The sequence below is a fragment of the Lithobates pipiens genome, unplaced genomic scaffold (genome assembly GCF_037356315.1).
Source record: "Lithobates pipiens isolate NorthernLeopardFrog02 unplaced genomic scaffold, aLitPip1_a1.2 Scaffold_13, whole genome shotgun sequence".
Classification (NCBI taxonomy): domain Eukaryota; kingdom Metazoa; phylum Chordata; class Amphibia; order Anura; family Ranidae; genus Lithobates; species Lithobates pipiens.
In genome coordinates, this window is record NW_027507718.1 from 488,105,424 (window position 1) to 488,123,208 (window position 17,785).

Genomic DNA, 17,785 nt, shown 5'->3' on the forward strand with positions numbered 1-17,785 from the left:
CATACAGGACCCGAAGGTCAAGGCAGACATTCTATGGGAACTGGGACTTTTTTTCGAGAGTAACAAAGACTCGGTCTCTAATCCTCTCTCGGTTTGGTCAGCACATAAGTGCTACATTAGAGGAATGTTCATTAAACATGATCACAGACTTAAGTTGGCCAGAGCGAAAACACTGTCAGGGTTGCTTGCAAAACTCCATGACTGCGAAAACGACATAAATTACATCCAGACAGGGTCCTAGAGGTGGAAGTAACTAATCTCCAAGAACAAATCAGGGAACACTCCTTATTTCAATCTAAGAACAGACTTCTGAAGGCGCGTAGGACCTTTTATGAATACGGAGACAAATGCAGTAGAACGTTAGCGAAAGCCATTCAAACTCAACGCAATTTATCCTACATTCCTGCTTTATGCATCTCAGCAGGAGTTAAAACTCATGATTCTATGGAGATGGCAGGGTCCTTCCGTGCTTTCTATGAAGCTCTTTATAATCTACACCCTTGCCCTTCGACGGAGGTTCCCCAGGATAGAGTGGAGGCAATAGATGCTAATCTTGCGGCTGCAAACCAGCCTTCTCTCAATGCGGAGGAGGTATAGTTGTTCTCGCAGCCTATAACCACAGACAAACTCTCTATTGCGGGGTCTCCGAAGGGGAAAGTGCCTGGCCCAGACGGCTTCACAGTTTCCTATTATAAAACCTTCCAAGCTCAGTTGGCAACCCACTTTGTCACTGCATTCAATGCAATTCTAGATAACCATACTATGCCACCAGATCTTTTGCAAGCAAGCATCACCATTATCACGAAGCCAGGAAAAGACCCACTTCTTTGTGCAAGTTACAGGACTATTTCCTTGCTTAATTGTGACCTTAAGTTGTTCACAAAAATTTTGTCCGAGAGATTAGGTTCTGTCCTCCAACGCATAGTCCCCCTAGAACAGGTTGGATTTATACGCAACAGATAAGCGCGAGATAACACAAGGACAATTGATGTTGTGGCAAGGGCCAAGTGTCTTAACATTCCTTTCATCTTATTGTCTACAGATGGCAAAAAGGCGTTCGACAGGGTGAACTGGACTTTCCTCCTGGCCACCCTGCGATGCCTGGGGATGCCAACCTCCATTTTTCCCTGGATCTCTGCCATCTACTCTACTCCCACCATGTTGGTCAGGGTAAACGGAGCTGCTTCCAGCCCCTTTGCTATAAGTAATGGCATGAGACAGGGCTGCCCGCTTTCCCCGCTCCTTTTCATACTCTTCCTACAACCCCTACTGCAACATATTGGGCTTAACCCTGACATTAAAGGACTTGCAACCAACACATACCATCACAAAATTGCTGCCTATGCAGACAATCTACTGTTTTACGTTTCAAAAGCGCATACCTCTCTCCCAGTCCTCCTTTCTGCAATACGCCAATATGGTGATCTATCGGACTTCAAAATCAATTTACAAAAGTCAGAAGCGCTCAACAGATCCCTCACTCCTGGTTCTCAGGCTCCTCTTAGTAGCAAGTGGACTCAGGCTATCCAATATTTAGGCACAAAATCCCTTCTAACCTACACCTCATCTACCAACTAAACTTTCTGCCCCTCCTGAACATTTTCTCTTCAGATTTAGACAAATGCAAGAACATGGCAGTTTCCTGGTTCGGTACATGTAATATTTTAAAGGTGAACATCATGCCGAGACTGCTCTACCTTTTACAAGCACTGCCAGTCAAGATACCACAGAGCTTCTTTAGTAAGCTATGCACAATCTTCATTAATTATGTCTGGCAAATGTATGTTATGTCTCCTCATGCCAGTCTCCCTAATCTATTCTCACTTCTGCACGGTTTTGCCTCCTTATCGGGACTTCAAGTTAATCTCACTAAATGTTTCACTGTCAGATTCGGTTCAACGTTCTTTGGTAACTAACTTATCATTTCATGGTCACCTTCTGTTCCCTATTTGGGAATTCATTTATCCTCGACTTATCATACACTATACATGGCTAACTATCTCTCCCTTATCAGATCACTCACCCATTTACTGGACTTGTGGGTTAAGTCTATGATCTCTTGGTTGTGTCAGGAAAGGCTGGCTGGGGACAGTGGTCCGTCACCTGTCTTTGCGCGCCTGCGGGTGCCTGGTGCGCGTGTTCGCGGTCGCGCTGTTGCGCGCGATCGCGGTCGCGCGCGTTCGTGTGCGCGAGCGCGCACGGTTACTGGCGCCAGGCGGGCTATTTAAACTCAGTTCTCCCTTCTGATCTTGCTGCTTGATCTACAGCGTTCCTGAGACTATTACCTGAATCTGATCTGTTTGTGTATCGACCCAGCCTGACCTGCGACCTTCCCTGCCTGCCTCTGACCTCCGGCTTGTCTACGACTCTGCACCTGTCTCATCCTCTGGTCCATCCGTGCTCATCCGTTACCGACTCGGCTTGTTCCACGTTCCTGCCTCTGCCCGCTGCATCTGTTCCTGTACTGACTGTCTGGTTTGACCCGGCTTGCCTGACTCTTCTGTGTGCCTGCCCCTGAGTGATCCACCTGTTCCTGTTGGTCTCCTGCTGTCTACTGGTTCCTGTCTGCTGTCACTGGGGCCTGCTTGTCCAGCTACAGTTCCTGAAGCCAGCCAGATCCATCCACCGGCTGTTGATCCTGCCAGGCACTCGTGCTACCTCTGACTCCCGTGCCTCCTGTCACCATCATCAGGGGCCGTGAGTCGGGGGCGCAAGAGAGGTCTCCTTCTGCATTCCGGGCTCACCACTAGGTACGTGACAGGTTGGCTCGCATCCACACAATCAAGATGACCCTTCTCCCGAAACTGTATGCTTTCCAGGTCCTGCTGGTTTTAGTTCCCCCCACATATTTTGCATTCTTTGCAATGTCATATTCTCAAACTTTGTCTAGGGTTCAACCAGACTGAGGCTGAATCAGGCGGAACTATACAAACAGAAGTGTGCAGGTGGTCTTTGAGTTCCAAATTTGATACATTACTATGAGGCAGAGGAAATTACACCTTTGATACAGCTATTTGCTGGAGAGTCATCTCCTTTGTGGGCATGTACTGATCTAGTGGATGTGGACCCTATTCCATTATTGTCGCTTTTATGGCTGCCTGCTCATTTCATCCTGACCCTTTAAATCCCATTTTGTCTCATTTGCTAGCGATTTAGTTGCCCATGGTTTCCTCCAGGGTTGGCTGATCCCCATAGCTTTCATTGGTGGCGCTCTAAAGGCCTGACAATGGTCCATTCTTTTCTCACAACCAAAGATGTATACACATTTCAGCAGCTTCAGGAGACTTATGAAGCTCCTGCCCGACAGAGATACCATTATATCCAAATCTGCCACTTCCTAGACTCGCTGGTTAGAAATTATGATAGTTCCCTACCTTCAACTGTGTTTGGAACCAGATGCCGAACTCACACTCAGGGCCTAGTTTGCTGCTTTATTCTTATCTTCTGTGAGCCTCTAACACTCAAGCCTCCTCTTACTGTGCATGATGGGAGGCAGATTTAGAAGCCCTTCAGTCCCACTCTCGTAATGTTATAACACTAGAGAATTAATTCAAAGTTATGTCTAGATGGTATTACACCCCAGTAAGAATTAAAAAAATACCTTCCTACTTACCCAGCATTGTGTTTTCTTGGTTGTTCTGATCAAGGCAATATGAAACACATATAGTGGACATGCCCCAAAGTTAAAAGGCTGTGGGTCCGGGTGTATGCTTTGGTCAATACATTCTTTCATTCTAATATACTGAAGGATCCATGGGATACTCTACTCCATAAGCCAATCTCGGAGTTAAACGAGAACATATCTTGGCAACACACATTTCTATGGCTACTAAACAAACCATTGCTAAGGCATGAAAAATGCCTCTCCACTCTTTTAAGGAGGTGAAGCAATGGGTATATGGCACATTCACGAAGGAGAAGCTTATACTTCTACTACTCGCGGACACTAGGGGCACATTTCGTAAGATCCGGCAGCCTTAGTTGGACCAGTTTCCAGTGATGAGCACACCTTCCCGCTTTCTGGAGTTATAGGAAATTTGGTTGGATTCACTGGAGTGGGGCCTCTTTTCTCCTTCGTGACTCTCCCTATTTTGGTTTTCTACTATAATGCCTCATACACACAATCAGAAATTCAGCCAGCAAAAGTCTGATGAGAGCTTTTGGTCGGAAAATGCTACCGTGTGTATGCTCCATCGGACTTTTGCTGGTGGAATTACCGCCAGAAAAAGATTGAGAGCAGGTTCTCTATTTTTCAGACGGAAAAAGTTCTGATCGGAAAGTCTGATCGTCTGTAGCAATTCCGACGCGCAAAATTCCTAGGCATGCTCGGAAACAATTTGACGCATGCTCGGAAGCACTGAAATTAATTTTCTCTGCTCGTCGTAGTGTTGTATGTCACCGTGTTCTTGATGGTCGAAAGTTTAGTATTATTTTTCTTTTCTGCTCCTTTCTTTTTACTTCTTATTTATGGTTATTAGCACGTGTGTGGAGATTGTTAATGTTCTCAGGCCATACATTCAGGGTAAATTTTTTTTCTCCTATTCTTCTGCCCTTGTTGTTTTAACTTTGGATAGTAAAACATTTTTTTTCTGCCAGTATATACCTTATACAGCCCACTAGCTCTTTCTTGTCTGGTATGTGCCTAGACTAATGACATCATGCACAGCTCTCTCTCTTTCTCTCACTTTTGTGAGAGCCTGCCAGCAAGGGATGAGGGATGAGTCGTAGGAGAGCCAAGGGGAGCTGCAGAGCTGAAGGGGGCTGTATAAGGGTGAATATAATTGGATAATGCGGAGATTCATGAGTATTCATAGATCTCTGAATCCATAAATGCACAGAGCAGCCCCAATCCTCCTTTTCTCAGGTCCCTAGTTGGCACTCCTGGGTCCTCCCCCCAGCTGCAGCTTGCTATGGGGGTACTTGTGCATGTACTCTCCTGAGCCTGGCTCTTTGTGTCCATAAGACACACAGAGCATGGTTCGGCCCCACCCCCCACTCTCTCCTTACTGGCTGTGATTGACAGGAGAAGAGCTTGGAGAGTCGCTGCTCTTGTGGACATCACTGGATCAACACTGGGCTCAGGTAAGTATTGGGAAAACTGCACACCGAAGGTCTTTTACCTTTATGTATAGAATCCATAAATGTAAAAGAGCATCAACCTTTAGAACCACTTTAATTACATGTAGACTGTCTGTTCTGTTTTACTTTCAATATGTTTTTATTTACAATGCGAAGTCAGACAACAAGATGATATCACAAAGAGTACAGTCAGTAAACATCAACATTTTTAAAAATGTGACTTCCAACATAAACATCAGTTAGGTCCTCCGACAGTGTAATCGGGAGTGCAGTTTCTCAAAACTGTAAAGTGAACATAAACTATATGTGACAAAAATATTGATGGACTGCACATTACTTAGCAACCTAGAAGAATATGGTGCTTTATCGACCAAGTTTTGAAATATGCCCCACACTCTGCCAGGCCCACTTACACCTCACCCAGGGGGCCAATTATGCCCGTTTTGTCAGGGGCAGTGATAGCGCAATGAAAAGGACAGGGTGAAGGGGAAGGAGAAAAAAAAATGCGGGGGGGGGGATTTCCCTTGCGCCCTTCTGCCGTGAGTATCAACCTCATAGAGTTGCGTCTGATATTTTTTATTTATAAGATTGTCTTGTTGGACAGTAAATATAGAGAAGAAAAAGAAAAGACATAAAGGAGGAAAAAAAGAAGGAAGAGGGAAAGAAGGAGAAAAGAAGAAGAGGAAAAAAGGAGGGTCAACCAGTGGCAAATCACAAGGGAGAGACATATCTGATCCACGGGTCCCATATCATATCGAATTTCTTGGTATTATTACGGAGGGTCCAGGTGAATCTATCGTTGACCATGATCCAGTTAAGCTTAGTTTTCACAGAGTCAAGAGGAACCATCGACTGCTTCCAATATCTAGCTATGGTTATCCTGGCAGCCAAAATTATATATTTTATCAGTTTTGAGGATTTCTTAGGAACTCCATCAGGGAGTTTTTGGAAAAGTGCAATTTCCGGGGCTCTACGAATATTAACCCCAGTTACTGTGTATATGAGGTTAAATATACGAATCCAAAATCTAGTAATCGTCGGGCATTGCCACCAAATGTGGTACATCGTATCCGCCTGGCCACACCGTCTAAATCACATGGGAGATGCAGATGGATGCATCTTAGCGATCCTGGTTGGTACTAAATACCATCGAAGTGTTGTGTTAATGGATACTTTAGATAAAGCATAAGCTATGTCTTGCCAGTCGGACAGTTCAAAAGTAGTGTTCAAGTCCCGTTCCCAATGGGTCATATAGGGGAGTTTAGTATGTGGATCCGTAATAGCGGCATAAACAGAAAATGTACGTCCCCATAATAGGTCTTTTGATTGACAAGATAACTCAAAATTCGTAAGTGTAAACGGTCCATCTAGCAAACTGAGTTTAGTACGTATAAAGGAGATAATTTGATTACACCGAAACAGTTCGCTAGAGGGCATTTGCATTGTCTCTGTAAAGTACTGCAACGAGTGAGGTCAGTTCCCCTCTAGATAATCACCTATCCGTAGGAGTCCTTTATTAAGCCACCATTGAAATACCTGTGGGGTCAAGCCTGGGGAGAATTCCGGATTACAGAACACCGGGGCCAATGGGGTATGCGGAGATGATAGTGGTTTACGATGTCGCACCCTGTCCCAGACCTCTAGGGAGTGAGACAGGGTGGGGCACAAAATGGGAGGGCGAAGGCGACTCGGAAGCCACATCAAGGAGCCAATAGCAAAAGGGTGGCACGAGAGAGCTTCAATAGACACCCAAAGGGGCAGAGGCCCCTTAGCCTTAGTGTATGAAAGCTGTGTTATTTGAGCTGCTTGATAATAAGCTTGTAAATTAGGGAGGCCAAGCCCACCGCACGATTTTGAGGCGTGTAACGTTAATTTATTCATGCAAGGTTTCTTATTATCCCAAATAAAGCGGAGAACATCCATTTGTAGGTGCTGTAGTTCTCTCCTCGGGACTGCAATGGGTAAGGTTCTAAAATAATAGAGTAGTCTGGGGAGAAACGTCATCTTAATGGAATTAATTTTGCCAAACCAAGACAAGGGATAGTTCGCCCACCGCCGGAGATGCTCCCGCAGTCGGCGAAAAAGTGGGGGATAATTAGCCTTATATAAAGTGTCGATTGAAGATGTCAGCTGGATGCCTAAGTATGGAATAGAGGTTGAGGTCCATTGAAAATTATAGGTGTGTCGCAACTGTTGTTCTACTAAGGGGGGCAAGGAGAAGTTAAGGGCCATCGTTTTCTGAGTATTTAAAGTGAGTCCTGAAAGCTGGGAGAACTGATGAAATAGGGACAACAGAGTAGGTAAAGTAACTGTAGGGTTAGTAACATACATAAGAACGTCATCGGCAAACAGGGAACATTTATGTTCCTGATGTCCACAATATATTCCATGGATTGGAGGATGGGATCGAATTGCGACAGTCTGTTCTGTTTTAAATGCCGCTAATGCACTGACATACCTCCTTAGACCCAGCCTGCTCAGACAATGTGATCCCCTGCTGACTTAGACAGTTTTACTTTAGCTAAATGCAGTACAGAGGATTTTTTTACAGTCTTTGAAAGTGTAAGATGACAATGACTTTGCTGAGTCTTTTCTCTGCGAAGTACTAACACTCACCAAGAAAATATGGAAAAAAAACAGGGAGGGTCTAGCTAGAACTAACTAACTAGCACTAAACAGGAGGGAACAACCAATTTGCATAGTAAACATGTTGTACTGCCCAAGACCACCACTGGATGTCAGCATAATACAAAACAACAATAACCAGTTCAAAACAACACAGAAAACGGCGTGTTATATGCTGTATTTATCAGCGTATAACACGCACATTCAGTTTCAGAAGAAAAATAAATACATTTTAAATAAGGAACTTTGAAGCAAAATAAGGGTCAGTACCCATCTGCAGCCTCACCATTGCCATCAATGCAGTCTGATCAATGTCCATCTGCAGCCTCACAAGTGCTATCAATGCAGTCTCATCAGTCCACATCAATGCAGCCTCAACATTGCCATCAATGTAGCCCCACAAGTGCCATCAATGCAACAACCTCACCATTGCCGTTAATGCAGTCTGATCGATGACCATCTGCAGCCTAGAGGGGACAGGGAGGGGGGTGGACGAGTGCTGACAGATTACATTCAATGAGAATCTCCTATGATAGAACAGGGGACCAATGGCAGCCCAGGAGATGGGACTTCCTATTACAGAGGCCGCCAACAGGAGATTCTCACTGTATGTAATCTGATGGTGCACCCTCTCCCTGTCCCATCCGCGGCACCAAAAATTGAAGCATTGGCGTATAAAACACATGCGCTATTTGCACTCAATTTTCATGGGTAAAAGGTGCGTGTTATACGCCAATAAGTACATATATATATATATATATATATATATATATATATATATATATATATATATATATGTGGGACAGAACACTTCCCTAGGTAATGAGGACGTGTGATGAGTGGTTTTTATATGTTTGAAATAACAGATGAAATCAGTGGAGCAGACAGAGTCTGGAGAGTAAAGTGCTAGAATATAGATGATGCTGGACATACTCAAGTCAGGTTCATAGTGAAAAGCTCACAGTGTGCAGTGCAATTGGAGTAAGTCAATTCATTAAATGAAGGAGTCTGTACAGCTGTGTAACATTGACGTTCTGCTTTAATGACTTTACAGTGATGTATAATAAAAAGGTGAAAGAGGAAGAAGGTTTTTGTACAGCTTTGTATCATTGTGTGTATGGCATGCTCTTTTTCTGATGGCAGTAACATACTCCAGCGTCATCTTCCATGGCTCCTTTAATGGTCAGCGTGAATTCTCTCCCAGATCCAGATCCAACATACCTCTCAGGAACTCCAGGGAAAGAGAGCCCGCAGCAAGACAAAAAATAGGCGGAGGGCGGGCATGACAGGGTTAACTGGGAGACTCAGGGATCCTGTGGGGGCGTTGCCATGCAGAGGCTGGGAGGGGAGGAGCAGTGTTAATGTGTTAGAGTGGACAGCTCCTCCCCTCCTCAGTCTGCGGGGAAACGAGCTTCAGCAGGGAGCTCCAACATGGCGGCCGTGGAGGACCTATTCGCGCGGCTGAAGGCCGCATCGGCGTCCCGCGGTCCGGGATGGCTTGAGGAGAGGCTGGCAGCGGCGCTGGGTGAGGTACCCCCGGTGGCCGAGCGGGAGGGTGGCGGGCGGGCGCGAGCGCGGCGCTCCCGGCCGCCGGCTCGCTTTGCACCTGACCCCCCTTCCCCCCCCGACCTGGGACACGTGGAGGCAGCGGCAGGGATGGCAGGGGACACTCGGGCCCGCCCGCGAAACGCGCGGCGCGGCCTGCGGAGCGGCCTGGGGGGACTGTTGGGCTTGGGGACCTTGGAGCTGGTGTGAGCCAGGTGGGGGGGGGGGCTGGACTTCACGGCCAGTGGCGGACGGGAGCAGGAGGCCCAGGACTGTGCGGAGGGCCCTACCTCATGGCCTGGAGGCGGCGGGGGCGGGGCCTGCATCGGGATCGCCCGGGAGGATGGCTGCCGGGCGCAGGGGACTGTCGGCAGGTGGCGCTCCTGGGATCGATGGTCGGCAGCCGTCCCCTGCTTTGGGACGGCGGGCTGTGGCGGACGGCGGAGAGACGGCGGCTGCCTGCAGTGGTCTGGGGCGGCACTGCGATCAACGGCAAGCTGGCCCGGGCAAGTCCTCGCGGAAGTCGGCAGGCGGATCTGGCGGGTTGCAGAAGGCCAGGGAGCTCCGCGGATCCCCGGCACCCAGTGACGTTTCCGATGGATGGCTGCCAGCAGGCGAGGCGGAGTTGGCGGACGTCCGCTCGGAGGGAGAATTGTCGCAGTCGGAGGACGAGGGACGGCACAGCATTCCGACGGCAGTGGACCCGGGACCCTCGGCTGGTGGGACTCCATCCAGGCAACACGGTGAGTCCGCTTATGTTTGTTATCCTGTGTCTGGCGATGTGGGGGGGGCGCCGGGTATGTGCGGGGCGGCCGGCGGGGGCCGTGCCCATTGCGCCGACCGCAGGATGAGGGGTTGCAGGGTTTTCTGGCGGGTTTGAAGGAGCTGGTCCATCGGTTTGAACCGGGAGTGGGCGGGGCTGGGGCCCCGGTGTCGGCTTGGGTGGCCCCGGGAACGGGGGACATTGGGGGGCGGGGGGAGGCGACGATAGGGGCTGCGGAGCCGGCGGCGCCTGCTGCCGTAGTGGCTGCGGTGGCTGACCTGGGGGCGGGTTTGGCACCCGCTGGGGGTGGGACGGCTTCGGAGGCCTCCAAAAAGCAGGACTTGGTCCGTTTAGCGGATGCGGCGAAATGTGAGGTGTATGTTTGCTTCGAGGGCCCCCTCGGGGCTCATCTGAAGCCTGAGGTCCGCGAGAAGAACTGGAAGGGTGAGTATGTGGAGATCTTCGCCCTGCTGCCGCTGGAGAAGTTCAATCTGGATAGGGTGAAGCCGGAGGATCACAAGAAGGAGGATGAGGAGAAGCGGCGGTACAGGCTCATTCCCAGGACGTTTGCCAATTGGCTGCAGGCGTTCGCGATTTTGGCTAGTGTGATAGGCGAGAGGAACCCGGAGCACTGCTCTGCGCTGTTTTGCTACTTGGACGCCGTGGGAGAAGCCTATCGGGTCTACGGGGGAACGGCGTGGTTGCGTTACGACGAACAGTTTCGTCAGCGGAGGGCGATTCGCCCGTCTTTACGTTGGGATCATAAGGACATCAGTCTTTGGATGCGCCTTATGACTTCAGCGCGGTCGACTGCCCAGTTTTTTCCAGGCGGGGTCGGTGGGTCCACTAACCCCGGACAACCGGCCACAAGGAAAAAAGGGGTGTGTTGGCAGTTCAACGAGGGGTCCTGTAGGTTCGGGGGGTCGTGCAAGTACAGGCACGAATGCACTGGCTGCGGTGGGGGTCACCCTTCGTCCCGCTGTTTCAAGCACGGGAAGGGCAAGGCCGGTGATGCGGCTGGAAAAGGGGACAACTCCGGTGAAAGTGGGAAAGATGCTGCCTTTTCTCGATAGGTATCCGGATCGGGAAGCGGCGCAGTTGCTGGCCCGGGGGTTTGCGGAAGGTTTTCATATTCCGGCACAACTGGGGGTGACACCCCCTTTGGCTCGTAATCTGCGTTCGGCGTTGGCTCACGCCGAGGCGGTGTCTGCGAAACTGGAAAAGGAGGTGGCTTTGGGGCGCATGAGCGGCCCCTTCCCGACGGCGCCCATTCCAGATTTGGTGGTGTCTCCCTTGGGGGTGGTGCCCAAAAAGGAGCCTAATAAATTTCGGCTCATTCATCATCTTTCGTATCCAAAAGGGGGATCGGTGAATGATGCCATTGATCCTGAGATTTGCACGGTGTCTTATACGTCCTTTGACGCGGCGGTCTTTTGGGTCCGAAAATATGGGAAGGGGGCATTGATGGCTAAGACCGACATTGAGGCGGCCTTCCGGCTGCTCCCGGTCCACCCGGACAGCTTCCGATTGCTGGGGTGTCATTGGCAGGAGGGGTTCTACGTCGATAGGTGCCTGCCCATGGGATGTTCCATATCGTGTGCTCTGTTCGAGAGGTTCAGCTCTTTCTTGGAGTGGGTGGTGCGGGACGTCGCGGGATATAACTCAGTGATACACTATCTGGACGACTTCCTCTGCGTGGGCCCGCCTGCTTCAGAGTTGTGCGCGATACTCTTGGCTACGTTGGAACACGTTGCGGACAAGTTTGGCGTTCCCTTGGCTCCGGACAAGACGGAGGGCCCGCGGACGGTGTTGAGCTTCTTGGGCATCGTGCTGGACTCGGAGAGGATGGAGTGTAGGTTGCCGGAGGAGAAACTGCGGGCGCTCCAAGCGGAGATTCGCGGGATGTTGGGTTTGCGCAAGGTTCAACTTAGGCCGCTGCAATCGCTGCTGGGTAAGCTGAACTTTGCGTGTCGCATACTGCCAATGGGGAGGGTGTTCTGCCGACGGCTGTCGGCCAGTACTGCGGGGGCCACCTCGCCCAAGCACTATGTGCGCCTGGTCAAGGCACATAGGGATGACCTTGCGACATGGCACGCGTTCCTGGCTGAGTTCAACGGCAGGGCGCTTTGGATGTCGGGCCCGGTCAGCAATTTTGATCTGGAACTGTACACGGATGTGGCGGGGTCGGCGGGCTTCGGTGCCTTTTTTCAGGGCAAGTGGAGCGCGGGGCCTTGGCCGGCTGCGTGGAAGGAGGCGGGCCTGGTTAAAAACATGTTGCTGCTGGAGCTTTTTCCGGTGGTTTTTGGCGGTCGAACTGTGGGGGGAGGCTTTCCGGAATCTGAAGGTGCGCTTTCATGGGGACAATTTGGGGGTGGTGCAGGTGATCAACCCGGTGGTCCGGTTGCTCAGGCACCTTGTATTGCGCTGCTTACAGTTGAATGTGTTTATTTATGCTGTGCACCTTCCAGGCGTTGAGAACGTCATCGCTGATGCTTTGTCTCGCTTTCAGTGGGACAGGTTTCGGGAATTGGCGCCGGGGGTGGAACTGCAGGGGGTCCCTTGTCCGGAATGGCTGTGGAGGATTGTCTTGGACGAGTAGCGGGCTGGATACGGCGGTCGGTGAGCGAAGCGACATGGTCCGCATACAGCAGGGTGTGGAGTGAATGGGCTGCGTTCATGCAGCAGGCCACGGGGGGTATGGGGGAACAGGATCTGCGCTTGCTGGTTGTTTATTTTGTGGCCAGGAACTTTGAGGCTGGGGTGTCTGCGTCCGGGCTTACTAAGAAATTAGCGGGGTTGGCGTTTTGGTTCAAGCTCAGGGGTTTGCCGGACACGACAAAGGATTTCTTGGTCGGTCAGGCCATGAAGGGTTATCGGCGTTCTCAGGTCCGGAGGGATTCTAGGCGCCCGGTTTCGTTCGAACTTTTGGGCCGGTTGTTGGAGCAGGTGGTGTGGGTCTGTTCGTCGCCATACGAGGTGGTTCTGTTCAGAGCGGCTTTTGCTTTGGCATTTTTTGGGGCTTTGCGGGTTAGCGAGTTGGTCAGCCCATCGCGGAGCCGGCTGGGTGGTCTGGGCTGGGACGCGGTGGTGTGTGAGGTGGACAGACTGTCCATCCGGGTATGCCGCTCCAAAACGGATCAGCTGGGCAAGGGCAAGTCGGTGCAGGTGTTTGCCTTGCCGGGTTCGCCTTTGTGACCGATTGGGTTGGTGCGCAAATTTTTGTCGGTTCGCCCCGCGATCCACGGGCCATTTTTGGTGCATCAGGATGGGCAATTTCTTTCGCGTTTCCAGTTTTCGGCGATTTTTCAGCGATGCTTGCAGGCTTTGGGTTTGGGGGGGCAAAAGTTTTCCTCTCATTCCTTCCGCATTGGGGCGGCCACGGAGGCGGTCCGGTGGGGTCTGGATGAGGCGGCGGTTAAGCGTATTGGGAGGTGGGAATCCAGGAGGTTTCGGTCGTACGTTCGCCCTCATTTGTTGGTTGCGTAGAGTGTTGGGTGGGGGATATGTGAATGCTTATTGTTGCTTGTTGCTTTTCTTTGTGTTTTTGGTTTGTGTTTATATTGATGTTGGGGGTATGTTTTTATTTTTCTTTCTTCTCTTCCTTTTCTTCCAGGTGGCCGGCCGGGCAGGGTGTGGATAGTGGGCCACTCATATGTTTGTTGGGGGGCTAGACGGGGAGATGCCCGCCCGGATGGGCGCCAGCTTGGGTTTTCTAGGCAAGAGGCCTTGATACGCTGGCTGGGGTTGCCGGGCATGCTGTGGGGCAGGGCGGTGTCGGAAGTCCACCGTTTTGCTCGCTGGGACGGGCCTCCGGATGTGCTGGTGCTGCACGTCGGGGGCAATGACCTGGGGGTCAAGACCATGCTGGACCTCGTCAAGGAGATCAAGTTTGATTTTTGGCAGTTGCGCCTTGCTTTTCCACACATGGTTATGGTGTGGTCTGACATGGTGGCCAGGACGGCATGGCGGTTCGCACGGTCGATCGACCGGCTGAACAGGGCCCGAAAAAAGGTTAATAGGGAAGTTAGTGTTTTTTTCGTCAGGAATGGGGGTTTGGCCATCCGGCATCTTGAACTGGAAGTGGACACCTGGCGATGCCTGAAGAGGGATGGGGTTCACCTGAACGATGTGGGTACCGATATTTGGTCCCTGGGGATCCAAGACGGGATCCAGCGAGCTGTGAGGGTGTGGCAGGGCATGCAAGGGTAAGGTGTTCCCCTTGCTTGCTGTGGCATGTGGTTGGTCTGTGCAGATGAAGGATTTTACCCCAGGGATGGAAGAGTTCAGGGCCTATCGGTGTTATAGTACCCGTCGGTTGGTGATATAGCTAACAGTTTTAGCTACAGTGGGTGATTAGGTGCACTGTGGGCAGTGTTTGGCCTCTGAGCCAGTTCGTCAGCTGGAGGTCCGTTATAGTTTGGGTACCGCAGTGCCGTTAATGGTTTATGGTGATTGGTGGGTTATCCGAGCACAGACCAACGGGGAGGAGTTGCAATGTAGGAAGTGCCTTAATATCTGATTTAGTTGCGTTCATTTATGTTATTTATGTTATTTATGTTATTTATGTTAATTGTTTTAATATTTTTGATAATAAAATAATTGGCTGCTACGGCCATGTTTTACTCCAGATGGGTGTGGTCTCAATTTCTGGGGTAATAGAGGGGGAGGGGCGTAGTAGTTTTTTAAGAAGAAAAATGTTGGGTCAGTAAGTCACATCAGTTATACAATAGTCAGGAACCTGCCTACAGCATCTGCCATAAGACCTCTCCCTGGTTGTCCTGGTCTGTGCTGGATCCAGCCTAAGCCATCAACCTTCCAACCATCCAGATAGATACTTTCACTGACTCTACAAGAGATAATGACATCTTCTCCCGGAAACACAGATATAGAACCTGGAGACTGAGTCACCGTGATCTTTGCAGGTGATCCTAAATCAAAAAAAACATTTGTTCTTATATACATTCTTACAGAAGGTAAATACCTAAGGTGTGAGTATAAAGGTATCTACATGTGCTTCCAAAACTATACAGTATTACCATACCGTCAATGTAAAGGGACAACAGAAAGAGCAGATATGTCAGAGGAAGCATCTTGTATCGGGACGGTCGACTGTTTCACCCACCACACAGATAAATGGCTTTTAAGGCAAATTATTTATATCATAAGAAGGAAATAACCTCAGAGATGTTCTATGCAAATCAGGAAAGATGCAGATGGCCCAGATGGGGAAGTACTTAAATCACGCAAATTTTATATTTTTCTGAGTTGTATGGAGAAAATGAGATTAAAGCTTTCTGCAGATAGGATCTTTTACTTACTTTTACCTATGCATAAACCTATAATAAGGCTTACCTATAGATATTTAGTTTACATGCAGCCGGTGACATCACTGGCGCATGCGCTTTGAAGGAACAGCCTTCTGGTGCCTTTCCTATCAAGCCCTGTGCCGTGAACGACAGCACCCGCGTGCATGTGCGGGAGCGACGTCATCACGACTCTGGTCAGTCACAGAGCCAGAACCTGTGAATCTGGATGCAAGATAGGTGAAGATGGAAGAGCTGACATAGCGGTGCTAGAACAGCTTTGTTTTAAGGTAAGTTTTATATAAGTTGCTAGCATGCGATGCATACTAGCACATTATGACATTACCTTGCACAACCGCTTTAATAGAGCAAACTGATTTTCTTGGTCCCTAAAATTTCATACCCCTGTATATCACTGAGTATTATGAACACTTCGAAATCTAATTCTTGGTATTAGGCTTTTTTTGCATAGGTACAATGGTCCAGCTTGGCCCAATGTAAGTATGCATATTCCATACCTGCCCAATCCCTGTGGAAGCAAAATATTACTGCAGTAACCGTCCATCACCATACCTCCCAACTTTTTGAGATGGGAATGAGGGACACCTATTAGCAAATGTATGTAGGCATGGGTCACACACCCTGCCACACCCTTTTAAAGGAGAATTATAGAAAAAAAAAGTTTAGGTAAACCCACAAGTGTTTTTTTTTACCACTACTATTCCTTTATATTGCCTTTTCAAATGTACAAATGCAGCAATTTAGAAATTGGATGAAAGGTTTAGCACTGGAAAACACTTTTTGAAAGCTAAAAAGTGCATTTTATATACAGCTATATAGATCAGACCAAAGTGAGGGACAAATGAGGAGGAAAGAGGGACAGAGGGACATTGTTCCAAATCAGAGACAGTGCCTCGTAATAAGGGACAGTTGGGAGATATGCCATCACTATTAAAGTGATCCTATGTGTTTTCTGGTACCAGTATCGTGTGGATGCCTTGCTGCATAATAACCACAGGAGGTTGCTTGATTGGCTTGCTTGACATGTGATCTCAATCAATGCAAACCATTCTCTGACTCGATGAGGTGTAGAAGGGGAGAGGTGACATCACAATGTCCACCTCATCCAATCATAGAATGTTTTTTGAGAAAAACACAAAGTCTAAATGGAGCCAAGCGGGCAACTCCATGTGGTTACTATGCAGCAGGCACCTACAGGGGGTTAACATTTTTTTCTGGTGTGCCGACTCGTGTTCTGCAGCTATCTGAGTCAAACTGTGCTGTTTTCCCATTCTTTGCTCAAAGTCTTCCACCTCATGCACAATGCACATTTTTACAGCTGCTGTTTTTGGCTTCAGATGTTTTTTTCTACAGCCAGTAAACTGCCCAACATAGTAAACTAAAGGCAGACTAATGCGCAAAACCAAAATGAACAGTTGAAGCAAATCCACGCAGACCAACAGAAGCTGCCAAACATAAAAAAAAGTGTTCCCACACAAAAAGCAATCAAATAAAAATAAATATGTGGCGCTAACTGCAGTAAGGAAAAGTGAGTGGTCAAGCTGAATAAAATAAATAAACAAGAAAATCAGCAGTGTAACATCACCAGACTGACTCAATCCATATGATACAAGAAAGCAATAATAATCAAACATAAGCAATATAGCTCTAAAAATGCATAGGAGTGGATAGCAATCACAAAGCAAAACAATTAACCAAAAATTGCATAAAGTGAAGAAAAAAAATTGCATAAAATTGCATATAATGCCAAAGTCTTTACATAAAGTGCAAGGAGTGGATAGCAATCACATAAAATGCATGGGAGTGGATAGCAATCACAAAACAGAACTATTAACCAAAATATTGCATACGTGAAAAAAGTTGCATTAAAATCGCATAAAAACTTCACATAAAGTGCAAGAAGGATCCAAGAAGGATCAAATAGGAATAGGAAGGTCTAAAGTGCATAAAGGTGCAAACAAAACCATAAATAACATTAAAAAAAACACATAAAATGCCCAAAAAAATCGCTAAAGTGCAAGATGATGTCACAGTCCCAGCATGCCCCATGACATCACCCCGGTGACCCCCCTTATGCCTATATAAGTCGCCCCACTCCGTGTCCACGGCATTACATCGGGAGAAGGCATCACGTCAACATCGGAAGAACAGAAGAAGGAAGAAGAAGACGTCAACGATGAAGGAGAAAGGCGGGCTCCTCCGCTAGCAAAAGAGCAGAAGATAGCGGGGGAGCCCAGTGAGAAGAACCGGAAAGCGCAGAGAAATCGGAAGAAGACCCCCTGGAGCTGCCTAATAAACTACTGTACTGTGTAGTGCATTTTTTTATTGACACTTTTTCCCCCAGGTAAAACGGTAGGGGTATGATGTACCCCATACTCATTCACATAGGGTGGGGGGGCGGATCTGGGGGCCCCCCTTATTAAACGGGGCTCCCGCATTCTGATAATCC